Raw genomic sequence first — 8,248 nt, 5'->3', positions numbered from 1 at the left:
AAAACACATTTCAGCCTCTTGTTTTAGGCCTACAATTCGACCCTTCTCTATGTACACTTGATCCTATGTAGAAACTACATCGACCCTAAAATTTGGCCACATTTAAGGACACAATTTGACCTATATGTTTAGACATATCTTGATGGAATTCTAAAGTATTCTTGGAGACATGATAGTGCAGACCTTAGATACATTTCTTGAACATACCTTGGAGCAATTGTGAATATTATTTAAGAGACCCTGAACCAAAATGATTGACCTTCCTTATAACAGACTTTGAGACCTCTTGAAGTGGACTTGAAGCTGAATTTGAAGCTGGAATAGAAGCCTTCCTTGTAGCAGATCTTGAAGCCTCTTTGAAGTAGTCTTGGAGCAGACTTGGAGTAGATCTTGAAGAAACATTGAGAATATATTTGAATATGGTCTATGAGGATGTGTAGTAGGATTTTATGTAGACTTTGGTGTTTGTAGCAGACCTCTACTGGAGAAAATTTTGTCACTTGTTTTGAAGCAGACCTTTGGAGCAAATTTTGGAGAATATTTTAGAAATAGATTTTGATATTGATCTTGAAGAAAGTTGGGGAAAGATCACTTGTGGGTTTGATGATATAAGGTATGCACTTCTTAGTTGAACTATTGATATGACAAGGGGATAAACTAAAGTTGTTTGAGTGTTGTTGTAATTGGTCCATTGCCAATTCATCATCAATTTCCGAATCCTCCAGGATCCCATACTTTGCACTCATGTTGATCATATGTCTCATCATGATGTTGTCCTTCTACATCTGCTTCTAGAACTTCACTATGATTCCATACTTTCTCTTCTTGTTGCTTACAATCCTGCAAAATAACCATCTCTACCTTTCCACTTCTCATCATGCTTCTATTCACTATTTCAAGTAGAATTCTTTCAACTATGAGAACAATCAAAATAAGAGTATACAACCAAACCAATGTACCTTCACATTTACTCTTGTCTTCATTTACTTGTAGAGTTGTTCTTGAACTCTTTGTCTTGTTTCAATCTATTAATTAAACTTTGTTTCCAAGTTATTAGTAAATTATTCAACCTTTGGATTCACTACATCCTTCTTTATAACAACTTTTGGAAGTTGTCCATCCTTAATTTCTACTTCACCTGCATACACATAATTAGCTTGAGAACTGAAAATCATTTATGCTTCTAGTTATGATTCTTCATTACCCTTCACAATAATTGAATTTAAATATTGCTCTTCATCTTTGCTTAGAACAAAATTTGGATTCTGTTCTGCTCCAATTTCCTCTATCTTCATGATAAATTCAAAGGATTGTTTTTCACCTATAACAAAACTTGCAATAGCATACAAATCATCATATTTAAAACCATGAGGCTCCTTAGCCTCATTTTATGTATCAAACATCAAATCTCCATTAACATCATCACCATCCTTTCCAGGATTTTCTCCTTGCTCAGGCTCACATATCTAAACTGCCTCCTCATAATCATCTACTCAGAGTTCATCCTTCAACTTGTGTCTCTTTTTTCATATCATCTTTCTTGCAAATAACTTCTCAATATGAAATTTAACCCTTTTCCTCATATTCCACCTGCTTCTCTGGTTCTCCCCATTTTGTCGTAGCAGCTCCATAAGCACATTCAACCATGCCTTCACATCAACGATTTCATTCTAAAACTCTTCATTACTCACCTTCCTCATGCCAACTATTTTGGCATCTTTGTGGCTTCCCTTTGAATTCTTCAAATGACTATCCATAGTCATCTTCATCTCATCCTTTTCCTACGTGATCTTTCCGTTGTCTACTATGAAATGCAAATAACCTTTACAGGGACAAGTCACCTTCCTACTACATACACCTCACCAAGCTTCCAACTTGTACTTGGTCATTTGGCATTCCTGTTTCCTTCGTCTGGAACCCCTTGAGCACTCCTTACTCATCTAGGTTTCTGCACTCACATTTCCTCTTTCCATCGCAACTATACAAGTTGGAAGATTTCTTGCCGTAATTCTCCTTCTTCGTTGCTACAATTTGCAAAATACTTTACCATAGTTTAGATACAACTATTCAAATCTTCATCTTCAAACATCAAGAACCAATAACCAAAATCTCAACTTTGATTCTACAATCATCTAAAAGCATTTACCAACTAGAACATAAACATAAACCTCTACATCAACCACAAATTCAACTTTTGAATTCCACTTCCAAAGAGCTTTACCAACTTTGATACCACTTCATGACACCAAATCTACCATGATACCAATTTCATAAATCCACTCCATACACATATGTGCATTTACATTCATTTCACAACATTTCATGAAGCATTCACCATGCACACTCAATATAAAAATATAATTTATGAGCACCCATTATCTTTCTTTCCATTAAGCACATTGAATAATTATTCTTCATAAAATAATACCACTCTACACAATTTAACACATGCATTAAATTTAATTTCACTAAATCTTCAATAGGATTTCTCTACCCTATTTAGACACATAAGCATTAATTCTACCAATTCCATATTTTAATAATTTCTCAATGATCGTGCACATAAACACTTCATACACAAAAGATATGAAATTTCATTTCATTAACAAAACCTTTACATACAAAAAATACTCAAAAATATTTGTTTCTCTCTATGAGCTTGATTTCATATTCATTTGACCATTAGTTCTCATTGGCCATAGGCTTACAATAAGTAGAATTAAGAAATGCAATAGTTTTTTTTTTAATCCTAAAAGCACTCCATAAATCATTCCACAAATAGGATTTTCCTAAAGCCTAAAATCACTCCATAAATCAATCCATACATCATATTTTTCTAAATTTTCAAGTAATTCAATCTATCCCTAGAATCTCTCATGCTTTTCAAGGTAGATTTACTTTTTCCTTATGGACAAATTATCACCTATCCATAACTTTTATAAAACTATGAATCATCTAGTTCTAAAACTCATAAAATATACCAACTTGGAAAATGCAATTTATTTACATAAAATAATTTAAATTCTTCTAAAAAATCAAGACCCATTTTTGAATCTTTTTCACATTGATGAATTAATGACTTGGAAGATCTAATCCTCCTGCATCACATTGTCCCTAGTACAGGAACCCAACGTGTTTTTATTTTATCTTTTATTCTAAAGGGTGGTAGGGAACCTATTTTTTTAGTGCAAAACTTGAGGAAAGGTTTGCACCTTAAGAGATTTCTTCCCTCTTGGGGCTTGATAAATCCGGAGTTAAACTAGATCTTGGATGGTTTAATTATTAATAATTAATAACTATAACTATAATTTTATTTTTATGTAATTTGACCAAGTCAAAAAGTTTAGATAAGATAACATAATAGGACATTACAATATATCTTACATACTGTCTAAAGAATCTCTCCGCACAAAAATGTATTAAAATTAAAATAAAAAAAATATGTATTTATAAAATATTTTTATTGTGAAATGAGAGATGTTAAAGTGGGGTGAATATCCATTGTTAAAAATATTATTATATTGTGAGTATTAAGTTTTTATGTTCTTATTAATGAAAATTAAATATGCTTACAAAATTATTATTTTAATTTATTTGGTAAAATGGATCTTAATTTATAACTATTATTTATATCTTATATATTTTAATGTGATAGAGGGTTTAGATAATTGTAATATTTTTGATTTTAGATTTAATTTAAAAATGTTATAAAATTAAAATCAAATAAAATATTTTGATTGTGAAATGAGAGATGGTTTTTGGGCATGTGGTATTGATAAGCCATGGTATTGGCCCATGGTATTGTAACAAAGCCTATTTACAAGTTAATAATATCTATAATAAAGTGGGTGTGAATGTATATGGTTAAAAATATTGTTATATTGTAAGTTTATTGTAAATATTAAAGTTTTTATGTGCTTATTAATGAAATTTAAATATGATTACAAATTCACTATTTTAATTTATAGCTACTACTTAAACGCTATATATTTTATTCGTAATTTTATTAATAAAAACAAATTTCAATATAAAAAATTAAATTTTATTATTTTTATTACTTTTAACATTTTATGGACACTAAAACATCTCCGCTCTATATTCCTTTTAACCTTTATTATTATTTAATTTAACCAATATGTAAAAGTGTTTACATACTTTCTTACATTAAACCTACACATCTCCTCTATAGTGGGTTGTAGAGCGCCCCTTAGTGCAAGAAGGGGCATAACTGAAGTTGTTTGAGTGTTCTTGTAATTGAGACATTGTCCCTAGTACGTAAGCCCAAAAGGTTTTTATTTTATCTTTTATTTTAAAAGGTGGCAAGGTGGTGTTAGGGAAGGAAGTTGTAGCTTCCTTTTGGAGGTTGTTGCCTCCTTCTAGTGGGAGATGGTAAATCTTGGGGTTGTAGACGGTAAACAGAAGTTGTAGCTTCCTTTATAATATAAAAATATTGTACATATTAAATATATTGTGTCCATTTGATGTGATGTTATCGATTAACAACAGAGGGAAGATCGTGAGCAGATATGGAAATGGAAGACATCTCTTCAAGAAAGTTTTTGGTGTTTGATGGAAATGATTATCAACTATGGAACAATTGTATGGAAAACTACTTGAAGGTTTTAGGAGTGGATTTTTGGTTCTCCATCATAAATGGTTACAAAGTTCCTAAAAATCCTCCATTTGATGTTGATGAGAAGAAGTTATGATGCAGGAGCATTATACCAAGCTTGTGATGAGGAAATGGAGCATCACTTGACAATGTGGTGGAATAGCCACATGTTGAATTGGCAAATTGATTTTGTTGTTTTTTGTTAGCATTCTAAATATTTAATGTAAGTGTGGGATTGGGAGTAAGTCGAATAGTCTAGGAATTAAGAGTTATTTCCATTGTAATAATTAGCTCACCATGGTTGTCTTTTCAACTTCCCTCATTTGGAGAGAAGAGGAAACAAACCATTTGCTGAGGTTTGTGAATAAAAGAGGCATCAAATGGGGAGGAGGGGAGCTCTTCTCCTACCTCAAATTTTGTATGCTCAAATTGAATGAAAACAGAGTTGTGCTACAACATATATCTTCATAAACCTACGTTTTTGTTCTTTAGGTTCCACTTGAACTACGTGCTTGTGTTTATTTACATTCCAGAACATGTTATGACCATATTTATTATGTACATGCTTATTGTAATTTTATTTTGAGCTATGGTTATTGTGCTTGTTCCATCTACTTCACCCCTTCACACCACTTTTATAGCGCCTCTATTTTGCAGGTAGAATTTGTTCCTTCCATTGAAATTCGGGCCATAAATTTGAGTGAGGTGAATCCTCAACAAGGAGAGGCGGGAGATATCGTTCCAAGAGTTTGGGGACGTGCCTAGATTGTGGGGAGTCGATTTCTAGAGGGAGAGTCGCTTCACCTTCCAAAAAGGTTTGAAAATATATATATTTTTTTAAGCGCTATGAAAATATTTCGTAGCGCCTACAAGTTTTTAAAAAGAGCACTACGAAAATATTTCGTAGTGCCTACAACCTGAATTTTTTTACTGTGGTTTGGAGTCTAGTTTTCCTTTTGGTTTGCTCATTGCCATCAATTTGTGGTATCAGAGCCACGTTTGAGGTAGAGCTACATTTGACATTAGTGTTGTTTCCTGCAGTATTGGGAGATGGATATTGAGTGAGGAGAGGACAAGGTCAAGGAGGGAGATCCATAGCTAATCCAAAACTCCAAGAAGAGATACAAAGGCTGCAAGTTCGTTTAGAGGCCATGGAGACCAGTAGGAAGTGAGACCCTAAGGTCGAGGATGATAGCGAATCAGAGGAAGAAGCTATAGCAGAAAGGGAAACACCTATGGATGAAGATATGAAAGTCAAATTATTGAAGTCAGTGTTAAGCTAAAGTTCAAGACCAAAACATGAATTGTCTACCTATGATGGCAACCTGGTAGACAAGAATTTGATGGATTGGATCAATGAACTAGATAAGTATTTTGAGTATGATGAGATTGAAGAAGACAAATGGGTAAAATTTACTATAACTAGATTGAAAGGCCATGTTGCGTTGTGGTGGGACAATGTGTAGGGTGAAAGGAGAAAACATGGGAAACCCTTGATAAATAGTTGGGACGGGATGGTAGAAAAGATGAAGGGGAATTTTTTACCAAAATACTATAAGTTATCCCTCCACAAGTAGGTGCATAACCTCCAAAAAAGGTCGCTGAAAGTTAGAGAGTATATTGAAGAGTTTTATAAGGCAATTTTGAGGGCATGCTATGTAGAAGACACCCCAGAGAAAACAAAATGGTACATCAATGGTTTGAAGATGGAGATTCAAGATGAAATCAACATGCTTTCTCCCAGGACAATGGATGAATCATATCAATTTTCCTTGAAGGCAGAAGAGAAGATCACAAGGAAGCATAATTTAGGTAGAGGTCGTGGTCTTGCTAGAGAAAGAGGATAGACAACTGGAAAGGGGAATAATTCAACTCAAAATAATGATGCAAGTAACCCAAGACAATAAGGATAGCAAGAGAAAGAAGGTGACTGCAGAGGAGGAATACCTCACTAGAGAGGTAGAGGTAGAGGAAGAGGCAGAGACACTATTTATTATTGTTACAAATGTGGGCAACTGGGTCAAAGAACTTTTGAGTGTCCCAAGAATGAGAAAGGAGGACATAAAGATACATATGTAGCTAAGCAAGAAGAAGCAAAATCATAGGCACCTGTGGCAGAAAATGCACCATTGACGAGAGAGCTTTAATGATGAACAAAGTCTTGTTGAAACTAGCCAAGGAGACTATTGAACCAACATAAAGAAAAACCTTGTATAAGATTGTTTAGGATTGAAAAGGATGAAGCACCGAACACCATATAAAGTATCATGGCTGTAGAAAGGTCACCAATTGTTAGTGAGTGAGCAGAGTGAAGTGGAGTTCCAGATAGGCTGATATAAGGATACGTTAGTTTTTGACATCATGCCAATGGATGTCTGGCACCTTCTTTTAGGATGACCTTGGCAATTTGATAGGAAAGTGATACATGATGGAGAGAACAACACCTAAAATTTCGAAAAGGACGGTATCAAGCATACTCTTGTATCATTGAAGGAAGAGAGTACAACTGGGATAAGTGGCTCAAAGGGACTATTGTTGGGAGGAAAATAATTTCTGCAAGAAATGGAGAAAGAATATCTCAACTATGCAGTGGTTTGCAAACCAAAGTTAATACTTCTACACACTGAAATTGCAAATTTACTTGTTGAGATTCAAGAGATGTTGCAAGAGTTTAGTTATATCATGGTAAATTATTTACTAAGTGAGCTGCCACCTAAGAGGAGTATCAACCATCACATACACCTGATACCAGGATGACACCCAAGGAGAACGAGGAGATAAGGAAACATGTTCAAGGAATACTGAACAAAGGGTTGATAAGGGAAAGCTTGAGTCCATGCACTATCCCTGTGGTACTTAGTCCAAAGAAAGATGGGGAATGGAGGATGTGCACAGATTCTAGAGCAATCAATAAGATTACAATCAAATACAAATTTCCATTACCACATATGGATGATATGATGTGACTATTTAGGTGGGGAAACCTACTTTTCAAAGGTTGATTTTAAGAGTGGTTACCGTCAGATCTAGATCAGAGAAGGGGATGAGTGGAAGACAACTTTCAAGACTAATAGTGGACTATATGAATGGCTGGTCATGCCATTTGGATTGAAAAATACACCAAGTACTTTCATGCGGTTGATGAACGAGGTCTTGAAAGAGTTCACCAATAAGTTTGCTATTGTTTATTAGGATTAAATTTTGATTTTCAACCGAACAAAGGAAGAACATCTTAGGCATGTAAAGTATGTTCTAGAAACGTTGCAACAAGAGAATTTGTTGATTAACTTGAAGAAATGTACTTTCATGAGGTATGAGTTGGTATATTTAGGCTTTTCCATTTCAAAGGATGGACTGAAAATGGATCTGGAGAAAATAAAGACGATTATAAGTTGGCCTTCACCCAAGAACATTTTTGAAGTTGCAAGCTTTCATGGATTAACTAGCTTCTATCAGAAGTTAATCAAGAATTTCAGTGGTTTCTTTGCACCCATCGTTGAAATAATTAAGAAAGATAGACAACCATTTAGTTGGAAAACAAAAACAGAGAAAAGTTTCCAGCTCTTGAAGAAGAAGATCACTAAGGAAATGATTTTGAAGCTACTTGACTTTAATCAGCTTTTCCAAGTCATATGT

This window comes from Pinus tabuliformis, chromosome 5_2 (assembly GCF_031772625.1).
Source record: "Pinus tabuliformis cultivar Carrire ecotype Pingquan chromosome 5_2, CPIR1, whole genome shotgun sequence".
Classification (NCBI taxonomy): domain Eukaryota; kingdom Viridiplantae; phylum Streptophyta; class Pinopsida; order Pinales; family Pinaceae; genus Pinus; species Pinus tabuliformis.
The sequence above is the reverse complement of the archived record's forward strand: the minus strand, read 5'-3'. Positions refer to the sequence as shown.